General features: G+C 44.5%; 1 protein-coding gene across 2 annotated transcripts in view; it reads left to right on the forward strand.

Annotated features, from left to right (window-relative positions):
* Window positions 1-22,444, forward strand: part of Slc23a2 (solute carrier family 23 member 2) — a 95,189-nt gene continuing 72,745 nt past the window's right edge. For both annotated transcript variants that reach the window (XM_028754736.1, XM_028754740.1), the window contains exon 1: window positions 1-61. The gene's annotated coding sequence lies outside the window, so the exon portion shown is untranslated. The remainder of the gene's footprint in view (window positions 62-22,444) is intronic.

Consider the following 22,444-nt stretch of genomic DNA (forward strand, 5'->3'; position numbering starts at 1 on the left):
GCAGGCACTGCGGCGCGAGCGGTGCGTTCGGCGGGACGCGAGCCCAGCGAGCTGCAGGCAGGTGAGAGCCGGGCCGCCGCGCCCCACGCCCCACGCCCCACGCCGGGTCCGCGGCAGCACCTGCCGGCAGTCCCAGTTGCTCGCCGAGCCCACGAGGCCGGCCCGCGCGGCCCCCGCGCGCTGTCACCCACCCGCGGCGCGGCCTGCGCCCCCACGCCGGCTCGCGCGGCCCGGCGGCCCCGGCTGCCCCGTCAGGCCGTGCGTCCCGGGCACTCACTGCTGCCCGGCCGTGTGCCCCCGGGACAGCCTCCGTGGGCTCGTCGTGCTGCGTGGCTTGCTGCGCGCCCCTCCCCAGGTGGTGCGCCCCGCATCTCCGCGCCCTGGGATTCAGGGTCAGCCCGAGGGGCGGGGGATGGCGGTGCTGTTTCCAGTCTGGCTTCCTTCCCTCTTTGCGGAGGCGACACGGAGTAATTTTAGATGCCTCTGCTCCAACCTCGCGACCTTTCCCGCTGGCCTGCCCCGTAGGGGTCCCGGGTTGCCTTGTTGCCTCCGCTCTTGACCGAGAAATTGACATTGGAGTGTGATAACTTGAAGGTGAAGAATCGTCTCCATCGTTTGGCAGGAGATGTCCCATTAGATGTGTAGCCTATAGGAACTCGGCCTTCATTCAGGATTAGGGGCTTTAAGCAGGTCTGATGGGAAACTCCTGATTCTCAGCGCAAAGGGCGAGGGCAAGTGCAGAGGAAAGAAAGTTAGCTTTTTGAAGGCTACCTGGGGTTGGGGCATTTGCAGTAGCTGTTAATCTGTTTTTTGCAGTGCTGGGAGACGGGATGATGGGGAAGATGCTATCCCTTCTGACGTTTGGGTCCTCTGAACGAAGGCGGCCAGTTCTATGTGAGGATCTGGGATCTGAGTCCTGAGACAGCCTGGTTTGAGCTGTCATTAACTGACCATGTGACTTCCCTCAGGCAGTTTTCTCCTTTCTAAAGGCTAGGCTAGGTGGCTGAAATTTTTCTGTTTTGTGTTTGTGTGCTACTCGGCTGAGGTCTCATCTGTTCCGTTTCTCTGCATCTGCCCTTTCATCTGTGTGACTTTGCTAGCCTGCTCCTTTAAGGTGTTTGACTCAGATGAAGTTTGTGAGAGGCCTTCACCTCTTAGAAGTTCAGGATTCTCTACTGGGATATAGTTGACCTTAATCAGGGTCACTTTGGAATGTAGAATTACTCTCTATGCTTAACTCATCCAAAAGTTAATAGCTTTGGGCAGTTGAGGCTGTGCACCATGTTAGCTCTCATGACACATCTGGTAGTTAAAGGGAGACACTGACCATTCCCAAGCAGACATCATCCGAGGCATGAGGTATCTGCTTTCTAGACAATGTCCTTTGCTTAACTGTTAACTGATGCTTTCTTTTTATACCAGGCTATTTCAAACCCCTCCCCCACCCATTTACTAATTGTGGGAATTAATTTCTGTAAGAAAGTAGGTGTTTGCCTGGCAGTGGTGGCACACATCTTTGATCCCAGCACTCAGGAGTCACAGGCAGGATTTCTGAGTTCAAGGCCAGCTTGCTCTACAGAGTTTCAGGGCAGCCAGGGCTACACAGAGAAGCCCTGTCTTGACCTATACCCCACCCCCTCCAAAAAACAATTAAATAAAAAAAAGAGTAAAGAGAGTGGGTGTTTGAAGAACTTTTTGTAGTGGCATTTTGTTTTTTTCTTTTTGTCCTGGCTGACCTGAAACCTGCTCCAGGCCAGCCTCAAACTCAAAGAGAACTTATAAGTTCCAGTTTAAAGTGGCACCCCTTGCCCTTTGTTCCAGGTAGTTGTCTGGTACTTACTTTTCACTGAGTATGGTGTATTATGCTGAGATTAAAACCTCTACTAAAAAGCAATTAGGCTGGGTGTGGTGGTGTAAATGTATGTATAATCTTAGCAACTCAGTCCTGCTGGGAAAGATGGGATGCCAACAGGCCTGGGATAAAGACCTAGCCTTGTTTAAAAACAAAACAAAACAAAAAAACAAAAAAAAAAACCAACAACAACAACAAAAAAAAAAAAAACAAAGCACAGAGTATTTATTTTGAGACAAGGTCTTGCTATACAGCCATGGCTGGCCAGAATTCATAGAGCTACCACATCCCAGTAGTGAGACCAAAGGTGTGTACCTTCGTGTCCAGCAAGAAAGTTTAAAATAAATAAATAAAAAAATAAAAACTACTTATGGAAGTACTTAACTAGAGGGCTGGAGAGATGGTTCAGCAGTTATGAGCTCTGGCTGGTTTTTTTTTTTGTTGTTGTTGTTGTTGCTGTTGTTGTTTGGTTGGTTTTTTTCCCCTTTAGATTACAAGATCTGGGTTTAATTCCCAGCACCCACATGATGTCTCACAATCATCTTTAACTCCGGGGGATCCAGTGCCCTCTTTTGGCTTCTGTGGTATGAACACTGCACACACATGAGACTATACACTCGGGACACCACCCACACACATTTTAAAAAGTACTTGAATCAATATGACTGTCCAGGTGTGAGCTGAACAAGGATGACACCAGTGGACATGCTAGAGAGGATGGGGAAAGGCCACCAGGCTCCAGCCCTACACACAGAACTGTAGGCAACTGAGGAAAGCCGGAGTGGGAGAGGTGGTCCTCCCCGCGGAAAAGTATGCCAATTGATTGATTGTTCAGTGCCAGATGATCAGCCCTAAAAACACACGTACAAGTAACTGAACAGTTATATGTAGGAAGATATGTGTGTATGTACATATATGCATACAGTAATAATTAGTGAGAAAAGAGGCCGTGAATTTGAAGGAGATTGGGGAAAAGTAGATGGGAGGGTTTGGGAATAGGAAAAGGAAAGGAGAAATGTAATGGTCTCAAAAAGAAAAAAAAATAGAGCATTGTGTCTGGTTTTATTTTATGCATATGAGTGCACTGTCTTCAGACACACCAGAAGAAGGCATCAGATCCCATGACAGATGGTTGTGAGCTACCATGTGGTTGCTGGGAATTGAACTCAGGTCCTCTGGAAGAGCAGACAGTGCTCTTAACCACTGAGCCATCTCTCGAGCCATCTTGGTTTAAGTAATTTTTAATGCCATACTGCCTCCCTCCATTTGTATAGCAGTCACTAGGACTTAACATTTTTGGAATAAGTCTTTTGTCTCAACGGTAAGTTTGCATAGCCTGTCCTCAATCCATTCACTGGTTCTTCTATTAGTTAGGTGGCAGCTGCTATTGAACAAGCCATTCTTGAATTAAAACCAAGGCATCTATACTCAAAAGATCTAAGGGTTAGTTAGTTAGTTAGTCTGTCAGCTGTCGTCAACTCTACTGTGTTTCTAAAGAAACCTGGGCTCCATCAGGGGTTCTGGATTTGATCCCACTGATAGTTTATGGAGTTTTCTCATTCTGGTTAAGAAAATGAAGTCATCACCAGTAATTTGTCTTTTTATGGCATTTTTAATCTATAAGTGTAAGCTTAGAAAACGTTATTTACTCTTGCACTTTTTTTGTTTTTTATTTTTTCAAGACAGGGTTTCTCTGTAGACCAAACTAGCCTTGAATTCAGAAATCTGCCTGTCTCTGCCTTCAGTGGTAGGATCAAAGGCGTGCGCTACTGCTGCCACTGCCTAGTTTAGCTACTGCTGCCACTGCCTAGTTTAGCTACTGCTGCCACTGCCTAGTTTACCCTCATGCTTTTAAAGCCTTCCCCCAACCTTCTTACAGGTCTTCCCAGAGTCCTTTGGTCTTCCATTCATTCTTTTACCTGCCACTCCTCCAGTTCTCTACTAAGAAGGTTGTGTGTGTGTGTGTGTGTGTGTGTGTGTGTGTGTGTGGTGTTTGGGGTTCATTTATTTCTGTCATTCTTGACCAGGTTAAGCCTGCAAAACTGCTAGGTTTAAAGGAGCCCTTTGTGTACTCTCTGGTATTCTTGTCCTTCTCTTCCTGGCTTTGCTATTTCTATCTTGTCACAGTTCTAGGTTGTTGGCTACTTCATAATTAAGGGCTGCTTTCAGCTTGTACCTTTCATGGGCCTTTTGCTATTTATCTTGACACTGAATCTTGCTATGTTGCCCAGGCTGGCCTCAAAGGACTCTAAGTTTCCCTTCAGCTGATCCCCAGGCCCTGGCTTTCAGGCATTCATTTACATTGTTGGACTGCCTGCCTTTTTCAGGGCAGTAATCTGTGTGGTCAGATGCTGCAGAGAGAAACCCTGGAGAGTTTGATGGTACTTGGTTTTTTGAATGTGGCACTCTCTAGTGGAGGAGGTAGAAAATAGGACTTGGAAAGCATCTTAGGAGGCCTGGGGACTCTGGCAGTGTGGGGATGGGAACAGGAAGGACGAGGGGGATCGGGTTAGTCTGCTCACACTGCTGGCACAAAATGCATCCGTTTGGAAGGTTTAAAACAGTCATTTATTTCTCACAGTTGTAGAGACTGGGGAGTGTGAGGTCAAGGCTCTGGCTAACTTAGTTCTGATGAGAGCTTCTGTCTGGCTCACAGCCACTTTCTCATTGAGTGCTACTCACAGGACCGTTTCTTCATGTCTTCTCTCTCCATCCCGCTCCAAAGCTAAGAATTGAACCTAGGATCTTGTGCATGCTGTATCCCTAAGTTCTGTGCCAGTGCTATTCTTATAGTCTTACTACATTGAGTCCCCCTTATGTTAAGACCTCATTTAACCGTAATTATCAACAAAAAGTGGTCTCTGAATCTAAGCACATTGTGGGGTTAGAAGTTAGCTTGGTATGTGGATTAGGTTGGGAGAGTAAAACCGTTCAGTCCACAATGCAGAGTGTGGATAGGGTTGTCTTTAATTTTCATGCTGGGGATTGAACCCATAGTTTTGGCATGTTAAGCAGGGTTTCTACAGCGTTTCACCCCTGCCTGGCCCTGATTCTGCTCATAACAAGGATATTTAGTCTAGCCATTGCTGTTTGAGAATTGGCCTGGATAGGGTAGGGCTGAGGTGGTGAGTAGGTCAAGCCATGGTGATTTACTGTGGGGAAGCAGTAAGAATTGACTGGATTCCAAGGTAGGGCTAGACAGAAGGAAGATAGGAGAAAGAAGAGGAGGAAGAGTGTGTCACAGAGGAAGACAGACAGACAGACAGACAGACACAGAGGCTCCTCCCTGACACCTGGAACAAAAATGACCGAGGGGCAGATTCAGGGTGATGAAGCTGTGTACCAACATGTCATACCCAAGTCACAAAATGAGGCAGATAGGATTTCTCTCTGTCTGCATATGTAAATCTTGGGATCTTCTCAGTGATCGTAACTGAATTCTCCCTCTCTTTCAGTCCAGGCAGTCTCTAGTCCTCCTGGGAAGTTGAGTCCATGAAGGAGAGTAACATTTCTAGTGCCCCGTCAGGACGGGCTCACTCATAGCTCCTCTCAGAGCATCTGATGTCTAGACTGTTCTTCAGGGCACCTCATTAACTGCCTGGTGAAGGTTACACTATCTCCATGTGTGTGCTTGCATGCATGTCTGTCTGTCTGTCTGTACACATGTATGAACCAGAGGACAACCTTGAGTGTTGTTCCACAGGTACTGCCAACATTTATTTATTTTTATTTATCATTATTTTTTGAGATTGTGTTTTTATTTTGTGTGGATAGGTGTTTTGCCTGCATGTGAATCTGTGCATGCAGTATTCTTAGAGGCCAGAAGAGGGCATCAGGTCTCTCTGGGACTAGAGTTGCAGATGATCAAGAGTGGCCATGTGGATGAGGGCTTTAAACCCCTGGCAGAGCAGCCAGTTCTCTTTAACCACCGAGCCATCTTCCCGCCACCCAGAAAATGTGTTTTGGTGGCTGAATGTGGGACAGGAGAGTAGTAAAATGATGTGTTTATTTCCTGGGGTTGGGAGTGGTAGGTACTGTTTTCATCCAAGGTGCTGCTGACCACCCTGCTCTTAGAGACATCTCTGCCCTTGGCTAGGTGTTTGGAGCCATGAGTGCTGAGGTTGAACCCTAGTCTTCTGGAAGAGAGCCCTTATTCTTGACTATGTCGTCATCTCTTCAGTTGCTATTTATTTTTTATTGAGACAAGATCTTATTGGCCTGGAACTGGTCTGGTAGGCTGAGTCGACTGGCTGTCCAGTCCCAGGGATCTACCTGTTTTCACTCTACGAATTACCATCTCCCTAGATTGCCATTTAAAAAAAAAAAAAATGTGTGGGAAGCTTACAGAGTTGAGTCTACCCATTTTTGTAATTGAAAGTGAGCAAGGCTAAGTAAGTTATGTCTGTAGGAACCTACCTAAGCAGTAAAGGGACCCTACAAGGGTGAGACTGCTGGCCCATGAAATGGAGCCACTGGGATGCTGTTTGTGCTAGTAGATATGGGTGGTCGCACTTGGGGTCAGTATTGCTAGTGTAAAAACCAATGGGCTGAGTCTGTGTTTGAGCCGTATCTCTAGTAACTACTGGGTTTGCTTTCTCAGATGGCCCTGAAACTCTGGGAACTTAATGATGGAACTCCTTTGCCAGATCTTATTCCTGGTGGTATGAAGAGGGAGAGAAGCCAGAAGCTAGTTGTGTGCCGAGTGCTCTGCCTGGCACTGATTGTGTCACTCCTGTCATTTGGTCACAGCCCTGTGGGGTTTACTGTTCCCATTTCACAGTGGGGAATGCCTAGGTTTGGAGGTTTCAGTTGTGTGTTCATGGTTATAGTTCATTGAGTAGCAGAATCAGGATTTGACTCCAGGCTGGTCGGTTGCCAAATTCAACAGTTAGACTGTAGTCCTGCTGTGCCTTTTTGGTCTCCGATGCTTGTTAAGGACTTGAGCTTTGAAGGGTGGGGTTTGACTGGGAGGGTGGAACCAGCACTGAGGGAGGGGTCATGGTGAGCAGAGGGGAAGGGTGAGGAGGACTGTGGGTGGAAGCATACACTCAGTGTAGCCAAGAGCAGTTAAAGGTGAAGTGGAGGAAGTCAAAAGGGCCCTGGACACCATCCGGTAGACCAGAAGATGCTTGGAATGGGCAGGTGGCTTGTTTAGATGTCCACTCTGAAAACTCCAGGGTGAGTGGACTGGGAGGAGGCTGAGGTAGGATCTTTTCTTGTCACTTTTGTGTTCTACGGTTGCCTGATCTGTGCCCTAGCTTGGACTCCTTTTGTTAGTGTGGAAGTTACCCATGACACTTCACTCTGTGTTTTTTAAACTGGCTTCTCTTTGCTCAAATAAATAAATACATGACTTATTGACTTAATATTGACTTAATTAAAATTGACTAGGCATTTTCTTTTTTCTTTTCTTTCTTTCTTTCTTTCTTTCTTTCTTTCTTTCTTTCTTTCTTTCTTTTTTTTTTTTTTTTTTTTTGAGTCTGGACTTCTCTGTGTAGCCCTGGCTATCCTGGAACTCACTCTGTAGACCAGGCTGGCCTTGAACTTAGAGATCCACTTGCCTCTGCCTCTCAAGAGTGCTGGGATTAAGATGTGTGCACTACTCCTGGTTTTCATGCACTTCTTTTTATAAAGAGCTATTTAGCTTTTATGATAAAGTTTCACAGCATGTCCCACAAATGTGCGACGTGGGGAGTACGAGTGTGCCCAAGTCTCTGAGGCTGTGACATTTCCTTCAACCTGTATTCTATCTGAAAACCAATGTTAACTGTTTTCTGTTCCATCCATAGTCTATGCACCCAGTGTCACCTTTGGTCCTCCCCATCTGCACCCAGTGCCGCCCTTGATCCTCTCCATCTGCACCAAGTGTTAGATTTGGTCCTCCCCGTCTGCACCCAGTGTTGGATTTGGTCCTCCCCATCTGCACCCATTGTTAGATTTGGTCCTCCCCATCTGCACCCAATGTTGGATTTGGTCCTCCCCATCTGCACCCAGTGTTGGATTTGGTCTTTTCCTTCACCTGCGTTTGTACTTTTGTCCTAAGGTTGAGGATTCTTCCAACTTTTATTTGAAATCTTTTCCATAGTTTCTTTACACCCAGGATCTCATAAATATTAACTCATATTTTCTCTTGTTTTTTAAAGTTTGTAATTAATCAGATACTTGTATTGGAGTGCTATCTCTCTAGTTCATTCCATAACCATTCATTAATCCACTTTATTAACGTATCCATTGTTGTAAGTATGTGGACCTGCCATGGGGTGTACTGTTTGATGGCTTTCTATTCCTTTACTTAATTGCCTCTGTGCAGTCAGTCATTAAACATTTATTTATTACTGTATGTGCAGACTTGTCACAGTTGTGTGTGTGCAGTCAGAGGACCATTCTGAATTGGTTCTTAACACCATTGGGTCGCCGGGCGGTGGTGGCGCACGCCTTTAATCCCAGCACTTGGGAGGCAGAGGCAGGCGGATTTCTGAGTTCGAGGCCAGCCTGGTCTACAGAGTGAGTTCCAGGACAGCCCGGACTATAAAGAGAAACCCTGTCTCGAAAAACAAAAAAAAAAACAAACAAACACCATTGGGTCATAGGGATCAAGTTCAGGTTGTCAAGCTTAATGGCAAGTGCCTTCACCAGTTAAGCTGTCTTACAGACCTCATTTTTGAGAAAGAATCTTCTGTTGTCCAGGTTACCCTATGTTGCTGAGGATGACCTTGAGCATCCGAGTCTCCTGCCTCTTATGGGTACTAAGATTGCAGGCTTGGGCATTATACACAGGTTTTTAAAATTTTACTTTTAAATATTTTAAATTTAATTTTATGTGTCTGGGTATTTCCCCTATATGTACATGTACCATATGCATAATACCTGTGGAGGCCAGAAGAGGGTGTCAGTTGCCCTGGAACTGGAGTTACAGTTGAGAGTTCTCATTGAGTGCTAGGATTATCCTTTTGAAAGAAGCTAGTGCTCTTTGTTTGTTTGTTTGTTTGTTTGTCTGTCTGTCTGTCTGTTTGTTTTTCGAGACAGGGTTTCTCTGCATAGCCCTGGCTGTCCTGGAACTCACTCTGTAGACCAGGCTGGCCTCAAACTCAGAAATCCGCCTGCCTCTGCCTCCCAAGTGCTGGGATTAAAGGCGTGCATCACCACTGCCCGGCTGAAGCTAGTACTCTTAACCTTAACCACTGAGATGTCTCTCTAGTCCCATATATAAAAAATATTTTTCTGGGAAGTATGGCCCATGCCTGTAATCCCCGTACTTGGGAGGCTGAGCCTTAGGCCAGTCTAGGATATATGGTTCAAAGCCAACTTGAATTACCCAGACTTTGCCTCAAAAGAAAACAGAACAGAATGAGGGCCTTGGATGCTCTGCTGTGACGCTGTACCCGAACCTCTGCCAACCCTAAGCAGAGTGGAGGGTTTTAAAATTCTTACAAGAACAGGATGTGCGGATCAGTTCTCTACTACCATATGGTCCTGGGGACTGAGCTCAGGTTAGTGAGTTACCTGGCTGTGGCTTAACCCCTGAGCCCCTGAGTGTCTCTTGGAAACGCGTAGGATCGGGCCTGGTCACTGGGGTAGTTCTCCTGTAATTTCCCCTTCCCGACTGGTTTGAGGATGACCTTACTTTCCTGCCAGGAGGAATTGGATGTGTTACATTTATTTCCCTTTCAGGTCTTTCCCAGAGCTTTCTGGTGTTTAGCCCATACCATTATGTTGTGGAGCTGCTTGCCCCTTTCTGTCAGAATCTTTGAAAATGGTCTCTTCCTCAGAGGAGGTTCCCCCCAACCCATCCCCCTTCCCTTCTCCCTATTGCTCTGGCCCCACTCACTCCGGGCTCCCTCAGAGAAGTTTGATGGGTTTTGTTTTTCTCCTATTAAAAAAAAAAAAAAGGATATGGTCACGTGGAGATAGACGAGTATCTACACAGCACCAGGTTCCCCTCTTTCCCCTCTCCCCCGCTAGTCCACCCACCTTGCTGCTGAGGCTCGTATCTGAAGCCCCCTAGTTCCTGGCATGCCCATGCTGTGGCATTGCATTCCTACTGCTTTCCAGTCACTGTGGGCATGTGTGTGCTCCCTTCCCCACTCCCTCCTCTGGAGTCTACTGTAGACACTTGCAGGGCATGAGTGGATTATAACAGAAAGCTCTTCTAAGCTTTTGCCTGGGAGGTGGACTGACTGGGCAGGGAGTCTTGGTGCAATACTTCTCAAGACAATCAAACACAAGTTGAGTTACTTGTTCAGGGATGACTTAGTGCAGTCTTCAACTCTTTAAAATGTCTTTTCACATTTGAAATCACACACTTTCATTTCTTTGCCAATCAACCCCTAAAATACGTTTTCCAGATTTCATTTTGACAGCCCCACTTTCTAACAAGATGTCTCTATCATGGTACAATCTTGTATGAGCTCGGGTGGAAAGACTACTCTCTCCCCAGCTGAACTGTGCTAAGATTTATTTCTGGGGTCTCTATTATATTCCAGTAATCTATATGTATGTCCTTATGCCAACATTGGGTGTATCCTTATACCACCCTGTCTAAATTACCATAACTTTCTGTTCAGTTTTGAAGCTGGAGAAAACCAAGCCTCTGGTTTTGTTCTTTTGCTATTCTTGGACCTGTGTATTTTTCTGGGAATCTCAGGATCAGTCTGTCAGCTTTTGCTACAAGGCAGATGGGATTTTGATAGTGATTGCCTGGAATCGGTAGATCAGATTATGTTAATGTAATGACATAAAAAGTTATGTGACTGGGTGGTGGCGGCAGATGCCTTTAATCCCAATACTTGGGAAGGAGAGGCAGAGACAGGTAGATCTCTGTGACTTGGAGGTCAGCCTGGTCCACAGAGTGAGTTCCAGGACAGCCAGAGCTATTACATGAGAAACACTGTCTTGAAAAACTAAAAATTTAAATAAAAAAATAAATAAATAAATTGCTGACCCCAGGCCACCCCCATCTCCCTTACGGGACATTTATTAATTATTTGAAGAAAAAAAAAAGATGCTTGAAATCAGCTGTCCTCAACTTAAAAGCAAACTGAAATCACCTGGGGAACTTTGAGAACCCATGGGTGCCTGGTCTCAGCCTAGAATCTGAGATGCACTTTCAGCATTCAGTAGAGTACTGGAGTTTTAAAGCTTTTTGTCAGGCAGTTTTCTTGTGCAGCCAAGGTTGGGATCCAGTGCTTAAAGCTCAGACACATGTCACTTTCAAAGCCCTGGCACAGATAGTTGATAATGATAGCGGGGTTGGAGGGAGACACACAGGTTACTGACTGGAGAGCCTCTGGTTTTTTGCATGGATATTGTGTCTGCTTTGCCATGTCTTAATTTAGTCCCCCATCCCCATTGCAAACTTTGTTCACCTGATAAATTAAATGGTTTTGCAAATTGACTTCACATGGCTTCATAGTTGTCCTTATTGTTCTGTGTAGACAGCAGAGGTAGAGTGGTCCCTGGACTGTGTCATTTCTCAGAAGTCTGACTTTGTAGTCAGAAATGAATTGGAAGCCGGGCGGTGGTGGCGCACGCCTTTAATCCCAGCACTTGGGAGGCAGAGGCAGGCGGATCTCTGAGTTCGAGGCCAGCCTGGTCTACAGAGTGAGTTCCAGGACAGCCAGGGCAACACAGAGAAACCCTGTCTCGAAAAACCAAAAAAAAAAAAAAAAAAAAAGAAATGAATTGGAAAAAAAAATGCTGGCGATTCATAGCTGTTTTAGTAATGTCATAGAGAGCACTGAAGCCGTAGGTCAGAATCTCTGGAAGGCTCTCTGGAAGTGAGAAGCCATCCTTCTGCTCCGCAGCAATGAAGTGGAGGCTTGTGTGAAGTAGCCATTGCTGTTTGAATACTCAGGGTTGCATGTTTTATGTGAAAGTAAAATTTCTGTGTATGTGTATAGATACATACATTATGTACAGCTGGCAACATAGAGGTCAGATGGGCTTCTAAAACTTCTTTAGACCAATGGGACAGCATGATGAGTAAAGACGCTTGTCACCAAGCTAACAGCCTGGCTTCCATGTCCATGGGCAGGTTGGAAGAAGACCTTACTGTGATGAGTTAATTCCCTTCCTTCCATGTGCATGCCAAGGTGTGGGTCTCTCCAAGAAAGAAATGAAGGGCCAGGCAGTGGTGGTGCATGCCTTTAATCCCAGCACTTGGGAGGCAGAGGCAGGCGGATTTCTGAGTTCGAGGCCAACCTGGTCTACAGAGTGAGTTCCAGGACAGCCAGGACTACACAGAGAAACCCTGTCTCGAAAAGCCAAAAAAAAAAAAAAAAAGTAAAAACCAAAACCCTTCTTCCACTCTGCCTTAGGAATTCGACTGAATTGCTAACTATTTCTTTAAAACTTGGCTTTTAACAACTTGATTGTCTGGAATGCATCACTTTCTACATAATAAATCCTTCTGTTGAGTCTTTAGCTTCTGAGCTTCCCCCCATTCTCTTGCTGTGGTGAATAGATACAATGGGGATTAGCCTTTTTTTGTAAATCTAGGTGCAGTTTTTCTGGTTATTTAAATTTTTGAAAGGGGCATCGTTTGCAATGTGATGGAATTTGACTTTCATTTGCATGTGTAGTTTTATGTGTCCTATGTCTATGAATGTTCCAGTATAAGTGTGTGTGTGTGTGTGTGTGTGTGTTGGATGTCTTTCTCAGTTGCTCTCCTCTTTATTTACTGAAGCAGGGTCTCTTGCCAGAACCTAGAGTATCAGGAAGCCTTGCTACCAGCTTGCCAGAGGGATCCTGTGGTGGGGTGCACTGGGAACTGACCCCAGGTCCTAAGCAAGAGCAGTAAGTGCTCCACAGAGCCAGCTCCTCTAGTTTCTGATGCACTTTTAATGATTCTGTTTTGAATTTATATTTTGTCAGGCTTATTTATTTCTGAGTTTTCTTATTCTGTTTTTCTTGGTGGTTTGTAATAGTCTTTTTTATATCAAGGATATTAGTATTTTAATAAAATATTCTAGTTTTTTTTTTTTTTAAAGATTTATTTTACTTATGAGTACACTGTAGCTGTCTTCAGACACACCAGAAGAGGGCATCAAATCTCATTATGGATGGTTGTGAGCCACCATGTGGTTGCTGGGATTTGAACTCAGGACCTCTGGAAGAACAGTCAGTGCTCTTAACCGCTGAGCCATCTCTCCAGCCCATATTCTAGTTTTTACATCTTTAATATTATGATGCATTTGAGAAATAAATTTTATTGAAGATCATTCTTCTTGGGTTTAGTTTTCCAATTTGAAATGTCTTTTCCTTTTTCTTCTTTCTTCCCTTCTCCCCGTCTCGAGACAAGGTTTCTTTGTGTAGCCCTGGCTGTCTTAGAACTCTCTGTAGATCAGGTTAGCCTTGAACTGAGGTCTGCCTGCCTGTGTCTCCTGAGCACTGAGATTAAAGGCCTGGGCTGCCACTGCCTAGTAGAAATGTTGTTTTTCAAATAGTAAAGTTTAGCATGGCTTGGTAGCACTGGGAAGCAGAGACAGGTGGCTCTTTAACATTGAAGGCGGTGGGGCTCCATAGTGAGAACCTGTTTCAAAACAAAGAAACTATTCCTCCCCTCAAAAAATTGTTTGCTTTGTTTTTGCTTTGTATTAAAGGATGAAGAAAAGTCTTTCAGACCATGAACTTAAGTATATCTTAGATTACAAATAAATTGTCTACTAAAATATGTACACTAAAACCAGCTGCCACCTTGAATTTAGAAATTTAAAGACATTTATTTTAGATTTATTTTATGTGTATGAGCATTTTGCCTGCATATATTTATATGTGTGCACCACAGGCATGTCTGGTGCCTGGGGAGTTCAGAAGAGGGCATGATATTCCCTGGAGATGGAGTATGGTTGCAAGCTATCTTGTGAGTACTAGGAACCCAAACCCAGGTCATGACTCTAGCACTTCCAGATGTTTTCAATGCTATTTTGCAGTGAAAGTAAGGCTGTTTTGTTACCCACAAAGAGCAAAGGAGGGATGCTAGGTGTGATCCCAGACTTTCTGTTCAGGTTCTAAGTTTGGGTACTTGGGTGTTGGAACACCTATGCCCTAAGGCTTAGGGGCATGTAATGTCTGTCTGGAGTTGTCGTGCTCTATTTGATCCTTTTTGCTCCAGTAGAATGAGAAAGAAAATAAAATTCAAAACTGTCCTCAGTGTGCTTAGATGAAAGCTCCAGACGACTCTAATGTGGTCTTTGGCTTTATTTGAACTGAGCCTCCTTTTGCATTCGTGCTCTGGAATCATGAATAGTTAATCCTATTAAAGGGCTTACTGGTCCTTGTGACTCTGAGGTCCTGTTTGTGGCTTTCAGGTATCCAGCAGGATACTGTGTCCTGCGAGTGCACCTTGGCACTTCTCACAACTGAGAAAGGAGACAGACAGGTCTGTTTCTGTTTCCTGAGCAGCTGGCGAGCTGCTGCCAGCAGGGTGTGAGTCCAACCCCTCTGTGTCCTCCCCTGCCCTGCGGAGGGGGTAGGGCTGCGGCGTTTCTAAGTGTTTTGTGATTGGTTGCCTTCTGATTTGCCTTGGTCTGGGCAGAACCTGTCTCCAGCTCTTTGGTTTTGGGCTGGGACCTGAGTCACTGTAATGTGCTTATCACCTAATTTTGATCACGCCAAGACATTTGGGAAAGGCTTTAGGAAGTTTTGGTTTTGGTTTGTGCAGATATAATGGCCTTTTTAGTGTGATTGAAGGTTGACTGACTGTTCATGTGGAAGGGAAAGCAGGATTGTTGTGCTTTTTTGGGGCAGGGGTAAGGTATGTTTGACGTTGGTAATTGCCATTGGACTTTTTTAAACTTTGCCATTTACCAAGATATAATTATATAATTATATTTTTATTATGTCGATCTTTGTAATTAGGATGATGAAGCAGTAATATTTTCTATCTCCATTTTTCTAGAGATGAGAACGTATTGTCCTGTTTGTACTATGAAATTAAACATGCAGTCCTGGCTAGTTTTATGTCAACTTGACAGAAGCTAGAGTCATCTGTAAGGCATTTTCTTTAATAGTGGGTGGTGCTATTCCTGGGTTGGTGGTCTTGGGTTCTATAAGAGATCAGGCTGAGCAAAACCATGGATGCAAGCCAGTAAGCAGTGCCTTTCCATGGCCTCTGCATCAGCTCCTGCCTCCAGGTCCCTGCCCTGTGTGAGTTCACATCCTGACTTCCTTCAGTGATGAACATGGAAGTGTAAGCCAAATAAGCCCTTCTCAACTTTTGGTTATAGTGTTTCATCACAGTAGTAGTGACCCTAACTAAGACACATGCCAAGTGAAGAAAAATATCTTCAAAATTTCTTCGAAGATATTTACAATTAAGTTATTGGGTACAGCTATACTTGATTTGCATATTTATTTATAAAATGTATCTAGATATACAGAAAGCACATGTACACACACATCTTTTAAAAATATATGCATTATAAGTATTTTCTACATATTGAGAATTTGTATCAGTGGTGGGAGAGGGCCTTGAGTGATGATAGCTCAGTGATTAAGAACACTGGACGCTCTCAGGAAACCCAAGCTTAAATCTCCCACCTGGCAGCTCATACCCATCTGTAACTCCAGCTCCAAGGGCTACAGTGCCATCTTCCCACCTACAGGCATCAGGCAATGTGTGTGCAGACATGCAGGCGCTCCTACACGTTAAAAAAAACAATCTTAAACCAGAAAATGAAGATCAAGCTAGTAAATTTCAGTCTGGGGGGCACGGGTGGGGCTTCTAAGGGCCTGCCCCAGTTGAAGAGCTCTTGACAGATGATGGAAGGATAGTCATGGTTGGGGGTGTGAAGTTGGGAGGAGGGAGAGTGTTGGTGAGCTCATGGAGGAGTTGGACATAGATGGTGGGTGTGTGTGTATGGATAAGATCACAATACATTATATGCAGATTTCAAAGAGGAAATTAAAAAAAAAGATTCTTATCACCTGGGCATCCTTAACATCCTTGAGAGTCTTACAGTTTATAGTGTGTGTGTGTGTGTGTGTGTGTGTGTGTGTGTGTGTGTGTTAAGATTATTTTTACTTCGGGGTTGGAGAGATGGCTCAGTGGTTAAGAGCACTGACTGCACTTCCAGAGGTCCTGAGTTCAAATCCCAGCAACCACATGGTGGCTCACAACTATCTGTAATCGGATCTGATGCCCTCTTCTGGTGTGTCTGAAGACAGCTACAGTGTAGTCATATATAATAAATAAATAAATCTTTAAAAAAAAGATTGTTGGGGCTGGTGAGATGGCTCAGTGGTTAAGAGCACTGACTGCTCCTCCAGAGGTCATGAGTTCAAATCCCAGCAACCACATGGTGGCTCACAACCATCTGTAATGAGATCTGATGCCCTCTTGTGGGTGTCTGAAGACAGCTACAGAATACTTACATATAAAAAAAAAAAAAAAAGATTGTTTTTACTTCATGTGTAAGAATGAGTTGGATCCCCTGGAACTGGATGTGCTTCTAAGGTACCATGAACTGAACCAGGACCCCTGCAAGAGCAGCACTGCTTTAAACTACCAAGCAGACTCTTTCACCTCTCACCCATAACTAGGCTTTTAATTAATTAATTAAAAGTTTTGGTGGGCAGGGCCTTATGTTGTTTAGGTGGGCCTCAGTGTCAAGTGCTGGAGCATGTGTAGGTGTGAGTTTCTATACTCAGCTCCAAACGGACAGATGTGAACATGAGTGTGCTCTGCTGGTTAGTTCCCTATTACTAACAGATGGATTGGCTCATCCCCAAGTCAGCAGACGGACACTATATTGGCTCTGGTATTTATGGTGAAAAATAATTGTTGCCATAACTTATTTAGACAATCCTTAAATATTGGTCATTGTTCTACTGTTAAAGTAAATATAATTATACCCATTTAGTTATTTTCTAGAATAATTTTGTCAGGTATGTATTTTTAAGAGGTTTATATTTAATCGTGAGCATGTGTGTATGACTGTGTTTGTGTGTTTGTCCCAGAGTACAGGTGCCTGTGCAGGCCAGAAGCACTGGATCCCCCTGGTGCTGGGTCCCCCTGGCACTGGAGACACAGGCAGTTTTGAGTCATCTGACATGAGTGCTAGAAAGCAAACTCAGGTCCAGAAAAAGCAGTTCATGCTCTTAACTCCCAGCCATCTCTCCAGCCATTGATACATGTTTTTTATTTAAAATATTTATATGCTGTGCATGGAAGCATACCCCTTTAATCCCAGCAGTTGAGAGGCAGAGGCAGGAGGATCTCTGTGAGTTGCAGGCCAGCCTGGTCTACATTAGTGAGTTGTGATAGTAAAGGTGTGAACTACCATGTCTGGCTGTTTTTTTAAATGATAGCTATTTAAGATTTATATTTGACCAGAAATATTGAGCTGAAAGTGACGACCACTCTTCTGATTTTCAGAGTGGAGAGACTTTCTAAGCATGAAGGTTGTAGAAGGACTGAAAAAAGGTACTAGATTTGACTTCAGAAACACTTTTAAATGACCTTGAAGAGTTAGAGCAGGTAACACAGGCTTACTGCTGCCCTGACATCATGAGGCACCCACACAGGAGCGAGACAAACATCAGCACTTACTGGAAAGATGGGGGAAGCACCTACAGTTCTTTAAGAACTAGATATGTGGGCCAAAGGAGTCAAGATGACCCGATGCTCAAAGCTTGCTTTTAGACAAAGAAAGAGCAGGTGAGTCACTTTCTGGGGGATCCTCTCTGGTCTCTCATGCTTGGACAGTTCTTCTGTCTTTTTCTCCATTCACTTAGTTACTTGTTTAGGGTTCAAAGCAAACAAACACCCACAACAAAAAGAATTGTCCTAGTTTATTTGCATTTCCAGTTGTAAGGTATATTTCTCTTAGCCCTTAGAAGCAGGAAGAGTTGCTGAGTTTGCGCTGCTCGTTGGCTGCTCTCTGGGCACAGCCTTAATCTGTACTAAGTACCTTTCCATCCTTGTTATTTAGATCATGACGTGGTATTCTCTCATCTGATTACTGTTTCATCTGTTAAACTGACACCACAGCCGGGCAGCCAAGGGAGATGACGTGGGGATAATATTCCCCTGACTTGTACTCTTCTTGCTGCTGAGCAGTAAGTGTCTCAGATGATGATGAGAGTCAGTAATTGATGTTAAGCCTGATAAAATAGCATGCGATAATTCTGTATTATTTCTGTCCACATTTTAGGTGGTTTTATGTATTTTCTGGGTGAAATCAAAGATTGGCAACTGCATAGGTTGAATATCCCTTATCTAGAATGCCTGGGACCATAAGTATTTGACTTTTTTTTTTAAGTTGAGTTTGTACAATGTGGTTTTAGGGATCAGACCCAACTCTAAACATGATTTTTTTTTTTATGTTTTCTATACTTCTAATACATACAGCTTGATAGTTGTATACATTAAAGAAAGTCTTATGGTCTGGAATTGTGTGCACTTTTGTTACTGGCTTTGGGATTTTTGGTTAGAGATGCTTCATCTTGTGGCTCCTTTATAACTGTGCTACGAACAGGTATGTGTGCTCCTTTGTGTAGGAGAAGGAGCAGGATGACACCTCCCCTCTGCTCTGCACCCTGCTCTGCACCTGTGAATAGAGGGTGAGTTTTCTTGTCCCAGAGTGTGGGGTGGGAGGATGCTCACTCCCTGTCATGCCTGGTTTGTTCCTTAGACTCTTGTTCAGTGGATCGGAAGCCACATCTGTCCGATCAGCATTAAAACACTTGCCCCAAATAAGTCTTTCAAGTGTCTGGGACTTTGTTTGCACTTTATGTAATTTGGGGGCTGAAATGAAATCCTAATTGTGAATTTTGGAATTTGCTCTTGGGGAACTCTTATTTTATTTTTAAACTAATACTTTTAGCTTTTTTCTTTCCTGAGATAAGATGTAGCCCCGGCTGACCTTGAGCTTGTGATCCTCCAGCTTCTACCTCCCACGTATGGGGTTTATAGCTCTACATCAAAAGAAGCATATACATGTTAGAAATAATTCAGATTTTTCAGAATTGTATTAGGAAGGTCTCACAATCTTATGTACACTTTCTCAATAAAGGTAGGCTCATACTATAGATATTGTGCAACCTGAAATTTTCAAAGAACTGTATAGTTACTTTTAGGTGTAAATAATCCATTTTATTTTTTGTTTATGCATATGTGTCTGTGTGAATTATGCAGTATGTGATGGTGCTTGTGAAGGCCAGAAGATGGTAACTTACAAGCCATTGGCATCTGCCTCATTGCCTCATAGGGGTCTAGCAGCAAGCACTTAGCCTCAGAGGCCCCATTCAAACTGGAATTCTTCTGTTTATTTGCCTCCAGCCCACTGGTTAGTGCTGAACTAGCTTACCCAAGGACAGCTGCTAAGAGTGGAAACTCATCAGCCTGAGTGAGAGTTTTCCATCAGTCTGCCCAGACTGTTGGCTGTCTAGAGCTTCTTTCTTCACTCCGATGGGCCAGGCTCATGACTAGGGCTGTGCTGACTGTACCCGAGATAGCCACTGAGTCTGGCTCTGGGTTTTCGTTGTAAATGTATGTACAAGTACATATTACTTTTCTGTTACTGTGATAAAATACTATGGCCAAAGCAACTTCGAGAAGGAAGAAGGGAGAGTCCATAGTCATGGCAGAGGTGTGGCAGCAGGTGGTCAGAGCAAGAGCTGAGAGAGCATATGTCCAGCTACACACAGGAAGCAGAGAGCAAGCTGGAGGAGGGCTGGGGCTGTAAACTCTCTAAGCCTGTCCCCAGTGGTACGTCCTAAGAGTTTATAACCCTCTACAGTGCTACCAGCTGAAGAGCAAGTGTTGAGGTACATGAGCTTGTGGGTGACAATCCTCATTGAAACCACCCGACCCATTTAATGATGGAAGCCTGTAGAGCTGCCCATCCTTCAGCGTTAAAAGCAGGGCATGACTGTCCCAGGGTGTTACTAAATCCTGATTGTGGTAGCATTCGAGCAACAATGGAGCACGGGTAAATTAAATGCAGCGGCTTTGCTGTCCTGATGGACATGCATCCCTACTTCTTCACTCTGTGTCCCCAGGCCTGGCAGGAAAGAAGCCCTTTACTCTAGGATGTGGACCAGTTGGTCCATGAGTTGTGAATGGGCACACAGCTTTCAGAGTCCTGAGCCCTGTGTGAATGGCATCCTTTCTTATGTTCAGATACTTGGGATGAAGTTCAGTATATAAACTGCCATAGTAACTAACAGCCACAACAGAAAAGCAGAACAGTGGTGATGTACTCTACTAAACTCACCAACACTGCTTTAGAAAAGATTTAGTGTGCTTGTGTTTCCAATCAAAGTCTTGTGCTAAGGACATGATGTCTAAATCCATGAAAAAAAGTCCAACTGAGAGCAAAGTTGATTTTGCAGATAGTCTTCTAAAATAATATCTTTGAAAATATTTTGGGGCTGGAGAGATGGCTCAGTGGTTAAGAGCACTGACTGCACTTCCAGAGGTCCTGAGTTCAAATCCCAGCAACCACATGGTGGCTCACAACCATCTGTAATGAGATCTGATGCCCTCTTCTGGTGTGTCTGAAGACAGCTACAGTGTATTCATATATAATAAATAAATAAATAAATCTTTAAAAAAAAAAAAGAAAATATTTTGTATGCCATGTGGTGGTGGGTAGGGTTAGAGGTATGGGCATCTCTGAATTTAAGGCCACCCTGGTCTATAGAGTAAGTTCCAGGACAGCCAGGACTACACAGAGAAACCCTGTCCTGAAAAAATCAAAAGAAAAAAAAGAAAGCATTTTGTGCAACAAAAGGAGAGTTTTGTTGGTACTGTTTGAACATGCTAGGTAAATACTCTAACCACGGAGCTTCATCCCTAGTTCTTAGTATCTTATCTTATTTTATTTTATTTTTTTGAGACAGGGTTTCTCTGTGTAGCCCTGGCTGTCCTGGAACTCACTCTGTAGACCAGGCTGGCCTCAGACTCAAGAAATCCGCCTGCCTCTGCCTCCCAAGTGCTGGAATTAAAGGCGTGCGCCACCACCGCCTGGCCTTATTTTATTTTTTTAGACAAGGAATTATGTTAACTTTGAACTTCCGTATCCCAGGCTGACCTTAGACTCACTCTGTAGCCTAGGCAGACCTTGAACTTGTGAGCTTCCTGATCATTGTCATAGACCTGAACCTCCACAGGAGCTGAAGGTGTGGTGTGACCAAGCTTGGTTTGGGCTGGAGCCTTGAAGACATTCTGTAACAGAGAAGAAGCCGCGGAATGAGTTTCAGGATTGGGCATGGGTGGATGCGAAGTCAGCTCCGTTCCTGCAGAGCACCTCCTGCTAGGTTTAAGGTTGCTTTAGATTTTAATTCACTACTTGCTTTTCTCCAGCTAGGATTTGATTCTGCTTCCTAGGACTTGCCATTCAGCTTTTGATCTTGGAGCTCAGATGCCAGTAACAGCGTGTGGACCGGTCCACAGAGTGCCAAGGATGTTTCTAAAACACAAGCAACACAGTTGTGTTTCTTCATAGACCTCTGCTGAGAGCCCCTTATCCCTAGAGCCTGCCTATACTGACACATTTGCACATTTTAGGAAGAGCTTAGGAGTGATAGATGAATTGTTAGGTAAATGCTAATGATAAGATGAAGGACTCCTCTAGGACAAATTCAGTGTAAGTGAAAGGACCAGCCCCCCCACCCCCACCCCAGGGCACCCCAAGACCAAGTTCTCAGCACAAAGGAGATTATTTACCCTAGAAGAACAAAGGGCAGGGAATATGAGACAAAGGCAGGAGATGGGGGAGGAGGGAAAGGAACAAGGGAAAATGAGAAGGGATATTTGCCCCAGGTGTGGGGTGGGGAGGGGCTACAAAGGCCTGCCTCTAGATGGAGAGTGGACAGATGTGGCTCATAGGCAAGTGGTGGTTAGGGGAAACCCATATTAGCATTCGTTGGTTTGTTTGATTGGCATGTTAAGTAGGTGAGCCAAAAGGGGCCTTTTGGTTGCTGGACATCAGTACTTTGATAGCTGGACCTTGGTGGTCAGCCTCAGAAGGAGGAAGTAGCTAAATAAGGGAATAGACCTTGTTGGCTAGCTTTAGGAATGTAACCTAACAGTTTAGCAAGAAAGAGGGAATGGGGGAAGGGGAAGGCCTGTCAGAGCCATGTTTGCCATGCTGGGGCCTGCTAGAGCCCGCCAGTAAGTAGATTAGAAAATAAACGTGTACAGTCTTGACACTTAGATTAATTACAAGGTAGGAGGTAAATATTTGTTTTTTTTTTTTTTTTTGCTTTTGGCTTTCCTTGTTATTGGCAAAGCTTTGTTGAGTGTGCTGCTATTGGCTGTCCTGGGGTCACCATGGCAGTAGCCTGTTCTGTTACCCCTTCCTAGCACTCTGCAGTTTAATCACTGGCATTAAAGCCTAACATATCACTAAGAAACATTGTTCCTTCTGCCTTTTTTACTGTTCTTACACCAAACTTGAAGGGCACTATAATGTTTGTTTGTTTCAGTACAAGGGATTAAACCCATGATCTCTTACATGCTTTACCACCAAGCTGTGCCCACAGCACACCCCTTCTCTGCCCCCAATACCAGCCTGTGCCCACAGCACACCCCTTCTCTGCCCCCAATACCAGCCTGTGCCCACAGCATACCCCTTCCCTGCCCCC

Source organism: Grammomys surdaster, unplaced genomic scaffold, assembly GCF_004785775.1.
Source record: "Grammomys surdaster isolate TR1022 unplaced genomic scaffold, NIH_TR_1.0 129, whole genome shotgun sequence".
NCBI lineage: Eukaryota > Metazoa > Chordata > Mammalia > Rodentia > Muridae > Grammomys > Grammomys surdaster.